Here is a 23,305-nt window from a genome sequence, read left to right on the forward strand (position 1 = left end):
GCGGCGATCATCATCGCTGAGGCTGTGCACACTCACATTCTTGGACCGATGATGTATGGTGTTGCTGATCAAGATTCAGGCAAGCACCTTTCCTTCCCATCGTGCTGCTGCTACCCAGCTCAGGCACTGTCATGGCTGTATTCCTGTACCACTTTTCTGCAAATGACGACGATGCTTAGCTATTTTATTTATTTATTTATTTGCAGACAACAGTTTGCAGTTTGCTTAGGTCAGGGAACATCTTCTGGACCTTCTCATATGTCGTCTGTGTGTGAAACTTGCTTCTCCCTTTTTCTTTACCAGGAACGTTTCCCTTTTTTATCAGGAAATTGTTTCGCTTTTCAACTCTACGGTACTGTAATAAACTGATGCTTAACGTAGTTCAGTTCAAATAATGAGGATGTTTCATTTACATGCAGACATATTTCAGCTTTATTGAGCTTGTATGCTTGCATGCACAGTTTGATGCGCACTACATGGATCTGAATAATTCCCATCAAAAAGGGATTAAGCGAATTAACCAAAATGGTAGGGATTAGAAGCAATTCCTAGCTATAGGCCATTTTGCAAACGGGCTCCTGAAGTGAGCTGGCCTGGCCTGTTTTTTCACCTTTTTTCCTGTTTTCTAATTCCAGACTGCAAAAAAAGCGTAGAAACCGTGATTCCAACCTGCGACGTTAGTGTTTTGTGTATGGTGCGATAACCACCCGACCACCTCACCCTTTTTTGTATATGAGTACGTGGATGTTTTTCCTCTGTTCTTTTTTCTCCTCTTTTTTTTTTCTTTTTTCCTCTGTCCTTTTTTTCCTATTCCTTTCATAATTCGCGAACTTTTTATTCAAACAGATGAACATTTTTCTTTTTAAAATGCATGAACTTTTTTTAAATTTGATGAACTTTTTTCAAAATGGATGGTCTTTTGTCGAATTTGATGAACTTTTCCAATTTTTCAATGAAATTTTTACTAAATTCAATAAAAAAATCAAATTCGATATTTTTCCAAGTTTGTGAACTATTTTCAGAATCGATGAACTATTTTTCAAATGCGATGATGGACTTTTGCATAATCGATGAACTTATTTCAAAATGGATTAATATTTATTTTTTCGAGATGGATGAACTTTTTTCATTTTTGACGAACCTTTTGTCAAAAAAATTACTTTTTCCACAATTCGTGGTTTTTAAATTTTTGTGGATTTTCTTTTGAAATAATTAGTATTGTGTATATAATTTAGTGTTGTACTAGAAGAAGGGCTTTTCATGATTGTAAACAAGCATGTTAGCTCGTTCTAGTGGTTACGACTTCCAGGAGGTTGTTGGTTTTATGGGGAGTTTGAATCCTGGTTCTCACCCTGTACCTATCTAAATAATTTTTATTTTCGCGGTTTCTCTATTTGTTGGGCTGGCCCACGACGCTTCCCCTTCGAGCACCCTCAGTGCCAACCACAGGAGCGGGGGATCTGGGCCGCCCCAATACCTTGTGGTCCTTGAACTTGTTCTTTAGATAACACAAGAAAATTTCAAACAAGAAAGAAGCCACAAGATCCACAAGAGTATCAGGACTGGAATGACATGTATTTTATGAGTATCACTAGGTGAGTACTCCTTTAGATATAGGCATGTCCCCAAAGAATCTAATAAGATTTGCAATAGACTTCAAGGATTTTTCTCCCCTAAACTTGAACTTCCTCTCCGCGTGAATCTAGCACTGGATAATGGGAGTAGGTAGGATGAGAAAAATCAGAACAAAGTACTAAATTAACAATAAACTATTTTTTTACTGTGCGAGGACAGTAGGAGAGGCTCCTACTGCCACATTTTCTATTTATATATAGAAACGCTTTTACAGGTACATTTGTTTTGATCCACAAGCTCACCGGGTGTCCCATTGGTAAGCCATGAGGCTAAGTGGGGAGCGACAGGTCCTCAGTGGGGAAAACACAAGCAAAAAGAATAACTAGGGCCTATACCAAGGGGCCGGTTCTAATCGCAAAGCAAAACGTGTCTAGCACTATAGACTCACACACAGCTTGTATGAACCCCCTCTAGGCTGGGTTTGGATCTATGGGCCAGGAGGGCAAAGTCCACCTTGAAACGCTCGGCCCATGTTCTGAAGGAAGGAGGGATGCTTTTGAATATTAGATTATTTCTCTCCTTCCAGATACTGTAAACTGTTGAGTTCGTAGAGACAATAAACTATCGAGTTCTTTAACAACATATCTCTCCCCTCTTAGAGACATGTAAATTCTCCCCTCTTAATGATAGTGCATCTCTCTCTTCCTTTCTTACAAGAGATTTGTGGATAAGTTTTGATGTGCATCTCTCTCCCCCTTTGACATCAATTTCCAAGAAGGCTAAGCTCCAAGGTTGTGAGTCAAGTGAGTGTGGTCCTGGAGAAGCACGACTAGCCATAATGTAGTTTTGGCTGCAGACAGAGGAAAAGAATCATTGAGTGGAGCTAGAAATAAAGAAAAAATAGGTTTGGCAAAGCATTCTTTCAACAGTGAAATCGGTGACTTTGATTGATTTCGATCGGTGACTTCGAGATCGAGAGATCACAGATAGAGCACATTGGTGAATCTGAATTAGTCCTTTTCGGTGGAACCGATGAACCATCTGCAGAGTTATTTGCACTTTGGTGTGGCCGATGGGTTCAGATCGGAGAGACCGAATTCAGCACAGAAGGGCAGTTTTGTCAACTCAGCTCACTTGCAATAGAGTTCTCACAAAAAATTTCAAGGAATTTGAATAGGATTTGCAATGAATTTACCAAAGTCTAATTACAACAGGAAGCAGAAAAATCTAGATGAAGTTTTTTAAATAAGGAGAAGGCACTCTAGCAAAAGAAAGGCAAAGAAAGCGCAAAAGAAATGAGAACACTCAGATTACTTCATCTAGAGAGAGTCAGCGACTAACTCACCTATGTTAGAGTATATTAACTTAGGAGTCAAGTGAGTTTACTTGATCATAGGTCATACTCATTGTTTAAGCTCAAAATGGGATTACCATTTTTCATTTAAGCATTTTTATGTAGTCACATCTTGTTGAGTTGCTTTAGCTCATGTCTTGGAGCAAAGCTTCTCGAAGATGTGAAGACATACCTTAGAATTGTTGTTGAACTTGATCATGTAGTTGAGCTTGTGATGAATGCTCATAAGTGTTGTGTTGGGAGCATTTCTCGTCCATTTGAAGTTCATCTTCCTACATGGGTTAGTCTTGCAAGGAACAATATTTATGTATCCAAATTGACGAGTGAATTTCATCATAAATATTGTCAAAGAATATGTTGAGAGTAGGCTAGTTCCTTGAGCACAAAAACCAAGGCATAGATACTTGGTCATGACAAGATTGCTTATGGCACGATTGGTTTGCAATCTTGTGAAGAGAGGTTCATCCAAGTACCTACAATGGTTAAATGATATACAAGGGAGCAAAATGTCCAAGATATGAAATGATCATCATAGGAATGATATCAAGGATTAGTCAAAATAGTTCATTCCCTTGCATGCATCGAAGTGATTGTTTAGTTCACGTTGGAAGCATCAATGACGTTCAACTCACTTCTCAAGTGAAAAAATATCTTTTCATCAAGAGGCTTAGTGAAGATATCTTATAATTGTTTGTCGGTACAAACATGCTTAAGATTTATGTCACCTTTAGCAACATGATCACGAATGAAATGGCGATGAACCTCAATATGCTTAGTTCGATAATATTGAACGGGATTGTGTGCAATCTTAATAGCACTCTCATTGTCACAAAGTAGTGGCACATGTTTCACATGTATCCCATAGTCTTTGAGAGTTTGTGTCATCCATAGCAATTGAGCACAACATGATCCCGCGGCGATGTATTCCGCTTCGGCGGTGGATAGAGATACCAAATTTGTTTCCTTGGAGGACCAAGACACAAGTGGTCTACCAAGAAATTGACATGTACCCGAAGTGGATTTTCTATCAACCTTGTCTTCGGTATAGTCCGAGTCGGAATAGCCAACAAGTTTGAATGAATATCCTTTAGGGTACCAAATGCCAAAAATTGGTGTATGTATCAAGTATCTCATAATTCTTTTCATGGCCTTAAGATGACACTCTTTGGGTGTCACTTGATATCATGCACACATGCACACACTTAGCATGATGTCGGGACGAGAGGCACATAGACATAGCAACGAACTAATCATGGACCGATAAACCTTTTGATCTGTTGGGAAACGTAGCATGCAATTTCAAAAATTTCCTACGCTCATGCAAGATCTATCTAGGAGATGCATAGCAACAAGAGGGGGAGAGTGTGTCCACATACCCTCGTAGACCGAAAGCGGAAGCACTTGACAACGCGGTTGATGTAGTCGAACTTCTTCTTGTTCCGACCGATCAAGCACCGAACGTACGACACCTCCAAGTTCTGCACACGTTCAGCTCCATGACGTCCCTCGAACTCTTGATCCAGCAAAGTGTCGAGGGAGAATTCCATCAGCATGGCGGCGTGGTGACGGTGATGGTGAAGTGATCCGCGCAGGGCTTCGCCTAAGCACTACGTGAATATGACCAGAGGCATAAACTGTGGAGGGGGGCGCCGCACACTGCTAGGAATCAATGTTGTCTGTTCTAGCGGTGCCCCCCTCATATATATAGGTTGGAGGGGAGGAGAGGTGATAACCCACAAGTGTAGGGGATCGATTGTAGCCTCTTTCGATAAGTAAGAGTGTCGAACCCAACGAGGATCTAAAGGTAGAACAAATATTCCCTCAAGTTCTATCGACCACCGATACAACTCTACGCACGCTTAGCGTTCGCTTTACCTAGAACAAGTATGAAACTAGAAGTACTTTGTAGGTGTTGTTGGATAGGTTTGCAAGATAATAAAGAGCACGTAAATGTAAACTAGGGGCTGTTTAGATAAAAAGCAATAAAGTAAATATAGCGAGTGTGGAAAAGTGGTGGTAGGAGTTGTGAAATTGTCCCTAAGCAATTGACTACTTTACTAGACCAATAGCAAGTTTTATGTGGGAGAGGCATAAGCTAACATATTTTCTCTTCTTGGATCATATGCACTTATGATTGGAACTCTAGCAAGCATCCGCAACTACTAAAGATCATTAAGGTAAAACCCAACCATAACATTAAAGCATCAAGTCCCCTTTATCCCATACACCACAACCCCCTTACTCGGGTTTATGCTTTTGTCACTCAAGCAACCCACTATAAGCGAATCATGAACATATTGCAACACCCTACAATGGGAATCCCTCACGCTTGCGCGACACGGAGGGCACAATAGGACAACAACATAACCACAAGCAAACTAAACCAATCATAGCAATTCATCAGTCACCAGTAGGACAACAAAAATCTACTCAGACATCATAGGATGGCAACACATCATTGGATAATAATATGAAGCATAAAGCACCATGTTCAAGTAGAGGGTGCAGCGGGTTGCGGGAGAGTGGACCGCTGAATATAGATGGGGGGAAGGTGATGGAGATGTTGGTGAAGATGATGGAGGTGTTGGTGTAGATCGCAGTGATGATGATGGCCCCCGGCGGCGTTCCAGCGCCACCGAAAGCGAGGGGGAGAGAGCCCCCCTTCTTCTTCTTCTTCTTCCTTGACCTTCTCCCTAGATGGGAGAAGGGTTTCCCTTCTGGTCCTTGGCTCCCATGGCATGAAAGGGGCGAGAGCCCCTCCGAGATTGGATCTATCTCTCTGTCTCTGTCTCTCTCTGTTTCTGTGTTCTTGGATTTTGCCCTTTCACCATTTCTTTTATATCCGGAGATCCGTAACTCCGATTGGGTTGAAACCTTCGCCTAGATTTTTCTCCGAAAATTAGCTTTCTTGCGGCAAAAGAAGAGCGTCAACCGCCTTATGGGGTGCCCACGAGGGTCAGGGGCGCGCATGCCCCCTGGGGCACGCCCCCCTGCCTCGTGGCCCCCTCGGGCACCGTCTCGCATTGATTTTTCCTCCCAAAAATCATAAATATTCCAAAAATATTCTCCGTCTATTTTTATCCCGTTTGGACTCCGTTTGATATGGGGTTTCTACAAAACATAAAACATGCAACAAAAAGGAACTGGCACTGGGCACTGGATCAATATGTTAGTCCCAAAAATAGTATAAAAAGTTGCCAAAAGTATATGAAAGTTGAATAATATTAGCATGGAACAATAAAAAATTATAGATACGACGGAGACGTATCAACATCCCCAAGCTTAATTCCTGCTCGTCCTCGAGTAGGTAAATGATAAAAAATATAATTTTTGATGTGGAATGCTACCTAGCATAATCTTGATCATATATCTAATCATGGCATGAATATTAAGACACGAGTGGTTAAAGCAATAGTCTATCATTTGACATAAAAACGATAATACTTCAAGCGTACTAATAAAGCAATCATGTCTTTTCAAAACAACAAGGCCAAAGAAAGTTATCCCTACAAAATCATATAGTCTGACTATGCTCCATCTTCATCACACCAAATATTCAAATCATGCACAACCCCAGTTTTAGCCAAGAAATTGTTTCATACTTTAGTATTCTCAAACTTTTTCAACTCTCACGCAATACATGAGCGTGAGCCATGGATATAGCACTATGGGTGGAATAGAATATGATGGTGGAGGTTATGTGGAGAAGACGAAAAAGGAGAAAGTCTCACATCGACGCGGCTAATCAACGGGCTATGGAGATGCCCATCAATTGATGTCAATGTGAGGAGTAGGGATTGCCATGCAACGGATGCACTAAGGGCTATAAGTGTATGAAAGCTCAAACTGAAACTAAGTGGGTGTGCATCCAACTTGCTCGCTCATGAAGACCTCGAGCGTTTGAGGAGGCCCATCATTGGAATATACAAGCCAAGTTCTATAATGAAAATTCCCACTAGTATATGAAAGTGATAACATAGGAGACTCTCTATATGAAGAACATGGTGCTACTCTGAAGCACAAGTGTGGTAAAAGGATAGTAACATTGCCCCTTTTCTTTTCTTTTTTTTCTTTTTATCTTCTTTTTCCCCTTTTTTTAGGCTTCTTTGGCCTCTCTTTTTTTACATGGGGAAATGCTCTAATAATGATGATCACCACACTTTTATTTACTTACAACTCAATATTACAACTCGATACTAGAACAAAGATATGACTCTATATGAATGCCTCCGGTGGTGTACCGGGATGTGCAATGATCTAGCATAGCAATGACATCAAAAAAACGGACAAGCCATGAAAATATCATGCTAGCTATCTTACGATCATGCAAGGCAATATGACAATGAATGCTCAAGTCATGTATATGATGATGATGGAAGTTGCATGGCAATATATCTCAGAATGGCTATGGAAATGCCATGATAGGTAGGTATGGTGGCTGTTTTGAGGAAGATATAAGGAAGCCTATGTGTGATAGAGCATATCGTATCACGGGGTTTGGATGCACTGGCGAAGTTTGCACCAACTCTCGAGGTGAGAAAGGGCAATGCACGGTACCAAAGAGGCTAGCAATGATGGAAGGGTGAGAGTGCGTATAATCCATGGACTCAACATTAGTCATAAAGAACTCACATACTTATTGCAAAAATTTATTAGCCCTTGAAACAAAGTACTACACGCATACTCCTAGGGGGGAGGTTGGTAGGAGTTAACCATCGCGCGCCCCCGACCTCCACACAAAGGATAGCAATCAAAAAATATCTCATGCTCCAACTTCGTTACATAACGGTTCACCATACGTGCATGCTACGGGAATCACAAACCTCAACACAAGTATTTCTAGTAATCCACAACTACCCACTAGTATGACTCTAATATCACCATCTTCATATCGCAAAACTATTGCACGGAATCAAACATATCATATTCAGCGATCTACAATTTTATGTAGGAATTTATGACTAACCATGTGAATGACCAATTCCTGTCATCTCTCTTAATAGATATAAGTGAAGCAAGAGAGTTTAATTCTTTCTATAAAATATATGCCCATGCTCTAACAAATATAAGTGAAGCAAAAGAGCATTCTACAAATGGCGGTTTTCTATGTGAAGAGAAACGGTCAATCCAAACTTCAAATGATATAAGTGAAGCACATGAAGCATTCTATAAAGCCATACTCAAAAGATTTAAGTGAGTGATAAACCACAAGTAAAGGGGATCGCAACAGTTTTCGAGGGTAGAGTATTCAACCCAAATTTATTGATTCGACACAAGGGGAGCCAAAGAATATTCTCAAGTATTAGCAGCTGAGTTGTCAATTCAACCACACCTGGAAACTTAATATCTGCAGAAAAGTGTTTAGTAGCAAAGTAATATGATAGTGGTGGTAACGGTAACAAAGTAAAGACAGCAAAAGTAATGTTTTTGGTATTTTTGTAGTGATGATAACAGTAGCAACGGAAAAGTAAATAAGCGTAAACCAGTATATGGAAAACTCATAGGCACCGGATTAGTGATGGATAATTATGCCGGATGCGGTTCATCATGTAACAGTTACAACATAGGGTGACACGGAACTAGCTCCAGTTCATCAATGTAATGTAGGCATGTATTCCATATATAGTCATACGTGCTTATGGAAAAGAACTTGCATGACATCTTTTGTCCTACCCTCCCGTGGCAGCGGGGTCCTATTGGAAACTAAGGGATATTAAGGCCTCCTTTTAATAGAGAACCGGAACAAAGCATTAGCACATAGTGAATACATGAACTCCTCAAACTATGGTCATCACCAGGAGTAGTCCCGATTATTGTCACTTCGGGGTTGCCAGATCATAACACATAGTAGGTGACTATAGACTTGCAAGATAGGATCAAGAACACACATATATTCATGAAAACAAAATAGGTTCAGATCTGAAATCATGGCACTCGGGCCCTAGTGACAAGCATTAAGCATAGCAAAGTCATATCAACATCAATCTCAGAACATAGTGGATACTAGGGATCAAACCCTAACAAAACTAACTCGATTACATGATAAATCTCATCCAACCCATCACCGTCCAGCAAGCCTACAATGGAATTACTCACACACGGCGGTGTGCATCATGAAATTGGTGATGGAGGATGGTTGATGATGACGACGGCGACGAATCCCCCTCTCCGGAGCCCCGAACGGACTCCAGATCAGCCCTCCCGAGAGAGATTAGGGCTTGGCGGCGGCTCAGTATTGTAAAACGCGATGATTTCTTCTCTCTGATTTTTTTCTGCCCGAAAGACAATATATGGAGTTGGAGTTGGCGTCGGAGGGCCTCCAGGGGGCCCACGAGGTAGGGGGCGTGCCCAAGAGGGGGGGGGGTGCCCCACCCTCGTGAACAGGGTGTGGGCCCCCTGGTCTTCATCTTTGGCGAGGATTTTTTATTATTTATTCTAAGATATTCCGTGGAGTTTGAGGTCATTCCGAGAACTTCTATTTTCTGCACAAAAAACAACATCATGGCAATTCTGCTGAAAACAGCGTCAGTCCGGGTTAGTTCCATTCAAATCATACAAGTTAGAGTCCAAATCAAGGGAAAAAGTGTTTGGAAAAGTAGATACGACAGAGACGTATTGTCACACCCTAGCTAGTCATGCATCAGAGTGTGTGCATCATGTTTAAAATTCCATTTAATTTGAAATGGGGATTTGTGAAACCCTCAGAATCATTTTGAAAATGACCCAAATAAAAATTTCTCCAAAAGGGTCCAAGAAAATGCTCATGTTGCTCTCTGAAAATATTGGACAGAGATAATAATCAAACCAATATTTTTAAGAGCTCATAGGTATTTATTTTGGGCATTTGGAATTAATGCATAAATATTTGCTTTGGAAATATATTAATTATATATATATTAATATATGTCCAAATATTATGCCATTATAAAGGAGCTCTGAAATAATATATCTAGCCCCTGCAAAAATTGGCATAAGTTAAATAAATGATTTAATATATTATTTAAATCAAAACAAATGTTAGAAATTAGAAAACAGGAAAAATAAAAGGGAGAAGCTTACCTGGGCTCCTCCCTGTGCAGCCCAGCCAGCTGGCCGGCCCAGCCAGCAGCCGGCCCAGCCCACCTCCCTCCTCTGTCGTCTTCGTCCTCGACAGAGGGAGGGGAGTGTGGCCGGCGCGCGCGCGCGCCACCGCTCCACGCCACCTCTCTCCCTGCTTGCCTGCCCTCCCCTCCTCGCTCGATGCCCCGGACGACGCCACGCCTCCCCCCTGCTCTCTCTCACTCGCCCTCGGCTCTTCCCTCCTCTCCCTCGCTCTCTCTCTCACACGGCCGAACACCACCGTCGTCGCCGTTCGCCATAGCAGCCGTCTCCGGCCACCCCTCGCTCCCCCGACTAGCTCAGAAGCTCCGCCACAACCCCCTCTTCCTCCCCACCGCTCCACGGGCCTCCGGAAGCCCTGCATCGCCGCCACGTCGCCGTTCCCCTCTTCGGGCTCCGACCATCATCGCCGTCGAATTCGCCGTCTCCAGCGCGTCTCCGAGCCCGCTTCGACGCCCACTGCAACCGCGGTGAGCCCCCGAGTCGTTTCCCCCTTCTCCCCTGGTCTCTTTCGACCTCTAGGCCTTAGCCCCACCTTGGCCGAGAGCTCCACGCCGCCGGCGATGTCGCCGTCGTGGCCACGGTCACCGTAGCGCCCAACCGAGCACACTATCGTGCTCCACGCCTCACTAGGAGCACGCAGCACGCACCAACGCCTCCCCAAACACCCTGCAACGCCGACTCCGACCGCACCCGAACTCCGGCCGCCGCTCACGAGCTCGCCGTCGATGGTACCGGCCACCCCAGGCTCGGCCACCACCACCGTTCGACGCGCGAGAGCAAGAGCTCTCCAACGAGCCCAAGAACGGCCTCGCCCGTGCCCTGTAGCGCGATCCCGCATCGCCGCCGTCTCGGGCCTCGCCGGCGTCACGTCGCCGGTGGGTTTGACCCACTTTGACCACGGCAGGACCCCCCTGAGTCCCTGACAGGTGGGCCCAGCCCTGTAGCTAATTAGGATTAGCGCTAACCACTGTTAGTTAACCCCCTGACACTGACCAGTGGGCCCCAGCGCCACTAATCCCTAATTAGGATTAATTTAACCCTGTTAAACCCCCCCTGTCACTGACGTGTGGCCCCCACACGTCAGGTTTGATCCCAGCCAGCCGCAGTTGACTACTGACGTCATGCTGACGTCATGCTGGCGCAATAATTATAATTTCTGGATTTAATTTAAATCAGGAAATTCCAGAATATTATTTAAACTTCAAAAATTCATAACTTTTATTCTGTAACTCCAAATTGGACAAATTATATATGAAAAATGATCAGAAAAATCCAATCTATCCATCTGTACTATTTTCATGCATGATCAAACAAGTTAAATTGATGTTTCAAGCAGAACAAGGAAAAGCACTTTAAGAGGCCATGTTTGAGTTTGAAATTTGAATCTATGATTCAAATTTGTTCAAACCCTTCTGGTTTTAGTTGCATTAGCCCAACACACTCATATTGCTATGTTTCATGCATGCATCATATTGTTGCACATTGTTTGGTGATGGTTGTGTATCGGTGTCCTTTGCGACAGGTTCTGCCTCCGAGGAGTACCGTGATTACCCTAACGAAGAACCGTATCAGTGCATCGAACCATCAGGCAAGCAACCAACCATTTGATCATATCGATACAATCCCATGTTCTCGCTCCTGCTCTCTTTTACTGCATTAAGACAACGCGACTCAAACTGCTGTGTGCTACGGTAGTTGAACCCATTTCCTCTGCATGACCTGTCATTGCCACAGTAACTAGATGAAACCCACTAGCATGTGTAGGAGTTGATTGAGCCCTATGTATGTGTTGTTCCTACCTTGCTATGCCTGCTATGCTTAGAGTCGTGTCAGGTCTGGTTCATCTGGGTGATGGGCTAGAGTGAAATGATTATGTCGGTAATGAGAGTGGTGTGGTGAACACGATTTGGTAAAGGTATCGATGAGAGGCCATGTAGGAGTACATGGTGGGTTGTTTCATTGAAGCCGACCTTAAGCACTGAGATCTGTATGTGTGATTTAAGAATCAGCTACTACCATGCATTGGGCCCGAAACCAATGGACCCTCTCGGCTTCTTATTCACCCTAGTTCTCCGTCCAGGAGTTGCAAGTAGTTTCTGGTGTTTGTAGCCTACTGGAGGCCGTGGACAGCGCTGACCGTAGGGGTGGGCTGTGATGTGGTAGGTACGTGGCACGGTGTACCGAGTACCCGTTAGGTATCTCGGGAACCCTGTTCACATCGTTCGGGGCCGTATGGGAAACTTCGGCCGGACTCCCTGCGGATGGAACCTGAATAGGCGATAAACCTGGACTGGAGGCTTAGGTGATTAGGTAGGTCGTGGCCGACACCCACGTTGGGCTTCCGCTTGAAGGTTGCCGAGTACATGTCGTGTAAACGACGGTAAGTGGTGAGAGCGTGTATGAAGAAGTACACCCCTGCAGGGTTAACATGATCTATTCGAATAGCCGCGTCCGCGGTAAAGGACTACTTGGTTGCCTATACAGTTCATAGACAAGTAAATGGAAACTATTAAAAGCCTCAAGATAAGTGTGAGTGCCGAGGATGGCTCTTCCGTAGGAAGACGGAGGTGGATCCTCGGTAGTGTATTGAAGTGGTGAGTAGTGGACTCGTGTGCGCAAAACTATTTCAAATTGGAGTATCGTAGGATAGTCTAGCCAAGAGTCAAAGCTGGCTTGCTGCAATAACTCCACCAACCCTTCTTGATACTATGCATGTATGTAGGATCTGATGTAAGTCTTGCTGAGTACCTTTGTACTCATGTTGCTATAATCTACATTTTTACAGAAGACGCTGCAACCCCTTCTGATGGGTTCTATGTAGACGTTGACATCAACGAGTAGGCTAAAGACCCAGGTGGTGACCCTGAGCTTGTGAAGGACCACATAGTATAGCCAGAGGCTTTCCAAGCCTCTTTTATTTTACTAGTTGTCTGTACTCAGACAAGTTACTTCCGCTGCTGGCTTGTATGATTGTATGACTTGTATGTTGGGTCGTGAGACCCGTACCTTTGTGTGTATGTTATGTATGGCTCACTGAGCCTTAAATAAAGTACTTGTGTCATAGAGTCATGTTGTGATGCTTCGTTGTATTTGCACATATCGAGCATATTGTGTGTGTGATTGAAATGCTTGGTATGTGTGGGATCTGACTATCTAGTTGTTTATCTTTAGTAGCCTCTCTTACCGGGAAATGTCTCCTAGTGTTACCGCTGAGCCATGGTAGCTTGCTACTGCTCTGGAACACTTAGGCTGGCCGGCATGTGTCCTTCTTCGTTCCTGTGTCTGTCCCTTCGGGGAAATGTCACGCTTTGAGTACCGGAGTCCTGTTAGCCCGCTACAGCCCGGTTTACCGGAGTCCTGCTAGCCCAGTGCTACAGCCCGGACCCACTTGCTGATGACCGACACGTTCGAAGCTGGGTCATGGATGCCTGTCCCTGTAAGTCTGTGCCACTTTGGGTTTACGACTAGTCATGTCAGCCCGGGCTCTTTATCATATGGATGCTAGCGACACTATCATATACGTGAGCCAAAAGGCGCAAACGGTCCCGGGCAAAGGTAAGGCGACACCCGTGGGAACACCGTGCGTGAGGCCGCAAAGTGATATGAAGTGTTACCGGCTAGATCGATGTGACATCGAGTCGGGGTCCTGACAGCGTTGGCATCAGAGCCGGACTGCCTGTAGGTTCTTCAAGCCAAACTGGTCGATGTTGAGTCTAAAAATTCTTTAGTTATATGTAGGGGAATTGTTTGTGGGTTGGAACGTAAGGCTCTTTTTACTTCTCTATCTTATGACATTCTGATCTGAGTCAGTCCATTCTTCTACCGGGGGTTAAGGAATTAGGATCTGTTCTCTCTATCAGGATCACGTGTTACTAATCAGTAGTACCTTATAAGTTTGATGGATACAGGCCTAGTTCAGTTCTACTACCACATTATGTTGTTAGAATGGTTTCAGAACTTTGATATGATGATGTTGAGTGTGTACGAAATCCTTTGTCAAATGTCTCAAAATCCTTTTTGAGCATTTACAGCTGTTATGCTGCCGAAATTTTGCTAGAAATTCTAATGCCTTTGCATTATGATTGTGCTTTCAGATGGCCACTCGCGACCTCAATCAAGTGGTTCGCCTGACTCGATGCCTAGATGTACCCGGCCATACTGCCAAGTTGGTCAGGGTAATGACTGAGGCTGGATACCGCTGGTATCCTGAGTACACGGTCGAAGAGCAATTCCGAGACTTTAATCAAAGCCAGTATCTCTGCACTGTCAGGATATTTCCATCTTATCCTGGATCCACCGACCTTTTCACTGCTCCTATGGACTCGGGGTTACTATTGAGATGGCTGTGCAGGACGCCGCCTACTCTATGATGACCATTATGCGAGTCAGATCTGGTTTATTTCGGGACTCTGATTTCCGGTATATGCCAGGATCACTTCCGGGAGCACAAGGGTATCTCCAGGCTATCTATGCTGACCCCACTCAGGAGGATTCACGGACTCGCACCACTGCTGAGATGCTCGAGGATAAGGACCGTGAAAATCGGGCCTTAAGGTTAGAGCTCTTCAATACCCGTGCTGACCACTGGGCCACTTTGACTCGGTTCGCACCGGCGGTGCAAGCTGGATATTCGGATATGCGCGATCTCTATCCTGTGAGATCTGCTCTGACGGACGTGATGGTTTGGCGTGATGTAGGAGGCATCACCCCACCTCGCGGTCCCCGCAGGCCACCGTCTGTTGGTCCAAGACCTCATCCTAGCCCCTATGGTCCTCAAGCTCCGCGAGATCGTCTGTTTCCGGATGATCATGTTGAGCTTCCAGGCTATGGAGGCGACTTCTACGAGGACTACTACGGATCGGTCTGAGTTAGCGATAGTATCACTAGTTCGCACTAGCTGTGTCGTCTATCGTCCCGCGTGACTCGTGGGATATGACCTAGTTTGTACTCTTTCCAGAGGTGTAGAAAAATAATGTATAGGAGCTTGGAATGCCTCCGATGAGATGTAATCCTCTTTCACCGTAATAGTACTTTGTTTGGTCTTGTACTAAACCCTGTATGGTGTGTATGACGATGGAATAAAGAAGCAGTTTCTGTATTTACCATGTCATACGGATGATCATCTTGCATTCTGAATTATTCCTTACATTTTATGTCCTATGTCGGAATTTTATCATCCTGACTAAATCATTGTCTTGTTTACCTAGGATGGTCAACACGCGCACTAACCCTGCTCCTCAAGAGCAGGCCGAAGGCAGTGAAGGCAGGAATGAAAATCTGCCTCATCCTCCTTCACTAGCCGAGGTTATGATGGAAGCTGAGAGAAACAAGCGGGAGACCAACCGTTTGTTGGAGCGTATTGAACAGAATACATCACACCATCAGAGGGCTAACGTGGTGTCACTCAGTGATTTTATCAAATTGCATCCACCCACGTTCCACCACTCCGTCGAGCCTCTCGACGCTGATGACTGGCTTCGCAGTATCGCTCACAAACTGCGTTCCGCACTGGTAGCAGAGGCTGACAAGGTCACCTTTGCTGCATATCATCTTGAAGGCCCCGCCAGTCTATGGTGGGAGAATTATGGAGCTATGCGCCCAGCGGGCCATGTCACTACCTGGGCTGAATTCAGCGAGGCTTTCCGTGAACATCACATTCCGGAGGGTCTCATGGACCGTAAACGTGAAGAATTTTGCAGTTTCACCCAAGGTCGACTTTCTGTGGATGCCTATAGCAGGGAGTTTGGTAATCTCGCCCGATATGCAACTGAGGAAGTGTCTACTGACGCCAAGAAGCAAGCAAGGTTCCGTAAGGGCCTTAGTCCTGAGCTTCGCCGCGACCTCCGTCTGTATGAGTGCACATCTTTTCAGAAACTTGTCAACAAAGCCATCAGTGCTGAAACTGGTCAGACTGACTATGACGCAACACGCAAGCATGGCCGTGATATGGGTTCCTCATCCGGTGCTGGTCCTCAGAAGCGCCGCGTGTGGGTGCCCAACACCGCCCTGCCACCCAGGTTCACACCGAGGCCATCTTTCCAGGCGCCTCGCCCTGTTCAACAGTCTGCACCGGCCAAGCCCTATGGGGGTCCAACAAACAATGCTCCTCCACGTACCAGTTCCGTGACTTGTTTCAAGTGTGGGGAATCTGGTCACTATATGCGTGAGTGTCCCCAGACCAACCCCAACCAGTCTGCTAAAGCTGTTGGCCGTGGCAAGCCGACAGGGAAAATATTCCACGCCAAACCGGTCACCGCTTCACGTGGCCATGTTAACTGTATCGCTGCCGAAGAAGCTCAAGAGGATCCCAACGTCGTTCTCGGTACGCTTCTTGTTAATTGCCACCCGGCATCTGTTCTTTTCGATACAGGAGCCTCTCATTCTTTTATATCTGAAAACTATGCTCGCTTGCATAACGTCGCATTCGGTGATATGCCAACCTCTATGGTAATTCAAACTCCGGGATCCAAATGGCAAACTTCTAGAGTAAGCCATGGAAATGAAATCCAAGTCGACAGACTTGTTTTTCTCGCATCTTTGATAGCCCTTAAATCTTCAGATATTAATATCATTTTGGGTATGGACTGGATGTCAGCTCATCAAGCCAAAATTGATTGCTTCTCTAGGACTGTTCAACTCACCCATCCTTCGGGGAAGATAGTCAATGTCTTGACCCGAATAGCCAAGCGACAATTATATTCTATTAACGCCAGCCCTTTGCCAGACCTTGAGGACGTGCCGGTAGTCTGTGACTTCCCGGATGTCTTCCCAGAGGAATTGCCAGGTGTTCCACCTGACAGGGATGTTGAGTTCGTAATAGATCTCATTCCAGGAACCGTTCCGATTGCTAGAAGACCCTATAAGATGGCACCCCTAGAACTAGCCGAGCTTAAGAAACAACTCGATGAGTCCTTGAAAAAGGGTTTCATCCGACCTAGCTCATCTCCGTGGGCTTGCCCCGTCCTCTTCGTCAAGAAGAAGGATGGTACGGACCGGATGGTTGTAGATTACCGACCTGTCAATTTGGTCACAATCAAGAACAAATATCCACTTCCCAGGATCAACGACCTGTACGATCAGCTCGCTGGATCCTTAGTCTTCTCCAAGATGGATTTGAGGTTGGGCTACCATCAAATAAAAATCAGAAACGGGGACATCCCTAAAACGGCCTTTGTTACTCGTTATGGCCAATACGAGTACACCGTCATGTCCTTCGGTTTAACCAACGCTCCAGCCACCTTTTCTCGGTTAATGAACTCAATCTTCATGGAGTATTTGGATAAATTCGTCGTAGTTTATCTCGATGATATACTCATCTACTCCAAGAACGAGGAAGAACATGCCAAACATTTAAGGCTAGTGTTGAAGAAACTTCGAGAGCATCGCCTTTATGCCAAATTTTCGAAATGTGAATTCTGGTTGTCAGAAGTGACCTATCTGGGTCATGTAATATCTGGTAAAGGTATTGCTGTTAACCCCGAGCGAGTTCAAGCCGTCCTTAATTGGACTCCACCTGAATCGGTCAAGCAAGTTCGGAGTTTTCTAGGCTTAGCGAGCTATTGTCGTTGCTTTGTCGAGAACTTCTCCAAGGTTTCCAAACCTCTAACCGAACTCCTCAAGAAAGATAAGAAGTTCGAATGGACTCCACAATGTGAGCACAGCTTTCAGGAACTGAAAAGACGCCTGACCTCTGCTCCCGTACTGGTACCGCCAGACTTCTCCAAGGACTTTGTTATCTACTGCGACGCCTCGCGACAAGGACTAGGTTGCATTCTCATGCAAGATCGACACGTAATTCCTTACGCTTCACGGCAATTGCACCCACATGAGGAGAATTATCCTACTCATGATCTAGAGCTTGCAGCCGTAGTCTATGCACTTAAGACTTGGCGACATTACCTCCTCGGTAATCGTTGCGAAATATTCACTGATCACCAAAGTCTGAAGTACATTTTCACCCAACCAGATCTGAACCTCAGGCAAAGACGTTGGGTTGAGTTGATCACAGACTTCGATTTAGGGATAACCTACACCCCAGGGAAAGCCAACGTCATGGCTGATGCGCTAAGTCGTAAATCTTATTGTAACAACCTGATGTTACAACAAAGTCAACCGCTTCTCCATGAGGAATTTCGGAAGCTTAACCTTCACATTGTTCCTCAAGGTTTTCTTTCCACCTTGGTGGCAAAACCTACCCTTACGGATCAGATTATCAAAGCACAGAAGGTAGATCCGGGAATCTCCCGCATCAAGAGAAACATTCAGAAAGGAATTGCGAATTGCTTCTCCATTAATGATCAAGGGGTCGTATACTTCGGGAATCGACTAGTGGTTCCCAAAGTGCGGAACCTGAGGCGTTTGATCCTTAAGGAAGCTCATGAATCCCCTCTCGCCATTCATCCCGGTAGTACTAAGATGTATCAGGATCTACGCCAGAGGTTCTGGTGGACTAGGATGAAGAGAGAAATTGCTCAGTATATTGCTAATTGCGACGTTTGTCGTCGTGTAAAAGCAGAGCATCAACGGCCTGCTGGCACCCTTCAACCCTTAGCTATTCCTGAATGGAAATGGGATAAAATTGGTATGGATTTCATTACCGGTTTTCCCAGGACCAAGAGAGGGAATAATGCTATCTTCGTCGTGGTCGATCGTCTTTCCAAAGTAGCCCATTTCTTACCTGTTCGTGAGAGTATAACTGCTAGTCAGCTGGCAGACTTATACATATCCCGAATAGTGTCCCTCCATGGTGTTCCTTTGGAAATTAACTCGGATCGAGGAAGTCTTTTCACCTCTCGATTTTGGGAAAGTTTCCAAAATGCTATGGGAACTCGTCTCTCCTTTAGCACCGCTTTCCACCCTCAGTCGAGTGGTCAAGTGGAACGCGTCAACCAGATTCTAGAAGACATGCTTCGAGCCTCTGTTATCTCATTCGGAATGGACTGGGAGAAGTGCCTTCCATTTGCCGAATTCGCTTACAACAACAGCTATCAATCTAGCTTGGGTAAAGCCTCTTTTGAAGTTCTCTATGGACGACGGTGTCGAACACCCCTTAACTGGTCAGAGACCAGGGAAAGACAATTCTTTGGCCCGGATATGATTCAGGAAGCAGAAGAACAAGTTCGTATCGTTCGTGAAAAGTTGAAAACAGCCCAATCCCGTCAAAAGAGTCAATATGACCGAAAGCATAAGGCTATGACTTTCGAGGTTGACGAGAAGGCTTATCTTCGGGTCACCCCTCTGAAGGGAACCCATCGTTTCGGTATGAAAGGCAAATTGGCTCCTCGTTACATTGGACCTTTTCGCATTCTCGCCAAACGAGGAGAAGTTGCCTACCAGCTGGAACTACCTCCGCATCTCTCCAGAGTCCACGATGTCTTCCACGTTTCTCAACTCAGGCGTTGCTTCTCGGATCCTATCCGTGAAGTGGACCACGAAACGCTTGATCTCCAAGATAATCTTACATATCGAGAGTACCCCGTTCATATCCTCGATCAGGCCGAACGTATCACCCGACGTCAGAACATCAAGTTCCTCAAAGTACAATGGTCGCACCATTCCGAGGATGAAGCAACTTGGGAAAGGGAGGATCGTCTTCGACTCGAGTACCCCGCCTTCTTCCCGGAGGAACCCAAATCTTGGGACGAGATTCTTTTGAGTGGGGGTGAGTTGTCACACCCTAGCTAGTCAAGCATCAGAGTGTGTGCATCATGTTTAAAATTCCATTTAATTTGAAATGGGGATTTGTGAAACCCTCAGAATCATTTTGAAAATGACCCAAATAAAAATTTCTCCAAAAGGGTGCAAGAAAATGCTCATGTTGCTCTCTGAAAATATTGGACAGAGATAATAATCAATATTTTTAAGAGCTCATAGGTATTTATTTTGGGCATTTGGAATTAATGCATAAATATTTGCTTTGGAAATATATTAATTATATATATTAATATATGTCCAAATATTATGCCATTATAAAGGAGCTCTGAAATAATATATCTAGCCCCTGCAAAAATTGGCATAAGTTAAATAAATGATTTAATATATTATTTAAATCAAAACAAATGTCAGAAATTAGAAAACAGAAAAAAATAAAAGGGAGAAGCTTACCTGGGCTCCTCCCTGTGCAGCCCAGCCAGCTGGCCGGCCCAGCCAGCAGCCGGTCCAGCCCACCTCCCTCCTCTGTCGTCTTCGTCCTCGACAGAGGGAGGGGAGTGTGGCCGGCGCGCGCGCGCGCCACCGCGCCACGCCACCTCTCTCCCTGCTTGCCTGCCCTCCCCTCCTCGCTCGATGCCCCGGACGACGCCACGCCTCCCCCCTGCTCTCTCTCACTCGCCCTCGGCTCTTCCCTCCTCTCCCTCGCTCTCTCTCTCACACGGCCGAACACCACCGTCGCCGCCGTTCGCCATAGCAGCCGTCTCCGGCCACCCCTCGCTCCCCCGACTAGCTCAGAAGCTCCGCCACAACCCCCTCTTCCTCCCCACCGCTCCACGGGCCTCCGGAAGCCCTGCATCGCCGCCACGTCGCCGTTCCCCTCTTCGGGCTCCGACCATCATCGCCGTCGAATTCGCCGTCTCCAGCGCGTCTCCGAGCCCGCTTCGACGCCCACTGCAACCGCGGTGAGCCCCCGAGTCGTTTCCCCCTTCTCCCCTGGTCTCTTTCGACCTCTAGGCCTTAGCCCCACCTTGGCCGAGAGCTCCACGCCGCCGGCGATGTCGCCGTCGTGGCCACGGTCACCGTAGCGCCCAACCGAGCACACTATCGTGCTCCACGCCTCACTAGGAGCACGCAGCACGCACCAACGCCTCCCCAAACACCCTACAACGCCGACTCCGACCGCACCCGAACTCCGGCCGCCGCTCACGAGCTCGCCGTCGACGGTACCGGCCACCCCAGGCTCGGCCACCACCACCGTTCGACGCGCGGGAGCAAGAGCTCTCCAACGAGCCCAAGAACGGCCTCGCCCGTGCCCTGTAGCGCGATCCCTCATCGCGCCGCCGTCTCGGGCCTCGCCGGCGTCACGTCGCCGGTGGGTTTGACCCACTTTGACCACGGCAGGACCCCCCTGAGTCCCTGACAGGTGGGCCCAGCCCTGTAGCTAATTAGGATTAGCGCTAACCACTGTTAGTTAACCCCTTGACACTGACCAGTGGGCCCCAGCGCCACTAATCCCTAATTAGGATTAATTTAACCCTGTTAAACCCCCCCTGTCACTGACGTGTGGCCCCCACACGTCAGGTTTGACCCCAGCCAGCCGCAGTTGACTACTGACGTCATGCTGACGTCATGCTGGCGCAATAATTATAATTTCTGGATTTAATTTAAATCAGGAAATTCCAGAATATTATTTAAACTTCAAAAATTCATAACTTTTATTCTGTAACTCCAAATTGGACAAATTATATATGAAAAATGATCAGAAAAATCCAATCTATCCATCTGTACTATTTTCATGCATGATCAAACAAGTTAAATTGATGTTTCAAGCAGAACAAGGAAAAGCACTTTAAGAGGCCATGTTTGAGTTTGAAATTTGAATCTATGATTCAAATTTGTTCAAACCCTTCTGGTTTTAGTTGCATTAGCCCAACACACTCATATTGCTATGTTTCATGCATGCATCATATTGTTGCACATTGTTTGGTGATGGTTGTGTATCGGTGTCCTTTGCGACAGGTTCTGGCTCCGAGGAGTACCGTGATTACCCTAACGAAGAACCGTATCAGTGCATCGAACCATCAGGCAAGCAACCAACCATTTGATCATATCGATACAATCCCATGTTCTCGCTCCTGCTCTCTTTTACTGCATTAAGACAACGTGATTCAAACTGCTGTGTGCTACGGTAGTTGAACCCATTTCCTCTGCATGACCTGTCATTGCCACAGTAACTAGATGAAACCCACTAGCATGTGTAGGAGTTGATTGAGCCCTATGTATGTGTTGTTCCTACCTTGCTATGCCTGCTATGCTTAGAGTCGTGTCAGGTCTGGTTCATCTGGGTGATGGGCTAGAGTGAAATGATTATGTCGGTAATGAGAGTGGTGTGGTGAACACGATTTGGTAAAGGTATCGATGAGAGGCCATGTAGGAGTACATGGTGGGTTGTTTCATTGAAGCCGACCTTAAGCACTGAGATCTGTATGTGTGATTTAAGAATCAGCTACTACCATACATTGGGCCCTGAAATATGACCCCACTCGACTTCTTATTCACCCTAGCTCTCTGTCCAGGAGTTGCAAGTAGTTTCTGGTGTTTGTAGCCTACTGGAGGCCGTGGACAGCGCTGACCGTAGGGGTGGGCTGTGATGCGGTAGGTACGTGGCACGGTGTACCGAATACCCGTTAGGTATCTCGGGAACCCTGTTCACATCGTTCGGGGCCGTATGGGAAACCTCGGCCGGACTCCCTGCGGATGGAACCTGAATAGGCGATAAACCTGGACTAGAGGCTTAAGTGTTTAGGTAGGTCGTGGTCTACACCCACGTCGGCTTTCGCTTGAAGTCTGCCGAGCACATGTCGTGTGCAGACGCTAAGTGGTGGAAACATGTATGAAGAAGTACACCCCTGCAGGGTTATCATAATCTATTCGAATAGCCGCGTCCGCGGTAAAGGACTACTTGGTTGCCTATACAGTTCATAGACAAGTGAAAGTGGATACTCTAAAATACGCAAGATAAGCGTGAGTGCTATGGATGGCGTTCTCGTAGGGAGACGGGAGCGGATCCATAGTGGTGTATTGATATGGTGAATATGTGGACTCGTGTGCGCCACCTCAAAAGAGTTACTTGCAGTCGTAGTTCAGGATAGCCACCGAGTCAAAGCTGGCTTGCTGCAGTTAAGCCCCACCATCCCTTTTGTTGATAATGATGCATATGTAGATAGTTCTGATGTAAGTCTTGCTGGGTACATTTGTACTCACGTTTGCCTATTTTATGTTTTGCAGAGAGACTTCAGTCTCACTAGTATTTCCGCGTGGTCTTCGACGTTTAGCTTGTTACCTCAGCTACGATCTTGTGCCCTCGGCAGGATCTGATAGATAGTCAGGCTTCTCAGCCTTTTTCATTTATAGTTGTCTGTACTCAGACATGATAGCTTCCGCTTGTGCTTTGACTTGTATGCTCTGAGTGTTGGGTCATGAGACCCATGTTTGTAATATCTCGCTCCTCGGAGCCTATTGAATAATTACTTGAGTCGTAGAGTCATTTTGTGATGCCATGTTGTATTGCACATATCGAGCATATTGTGTGTATGTTATTGAAATGCTTGGTATGTGTGGGAT

Source organism: Triticum aestivum, chromosome 7B (assembly GCF_018294505.1).
Source record: "Triticum aestivum cultivar Chinese Spring chromosome 7B, IWGSC CS RefSeq v2.1, whole genome shotgun sequence".
In the NCBI taxonomy this organism is placed as follows: Eukaryota; Viridiplantae; Streptophyta; class Magnoliopsida; order Poales; family Poaceae; genus Triticum; species Triticum aestivum.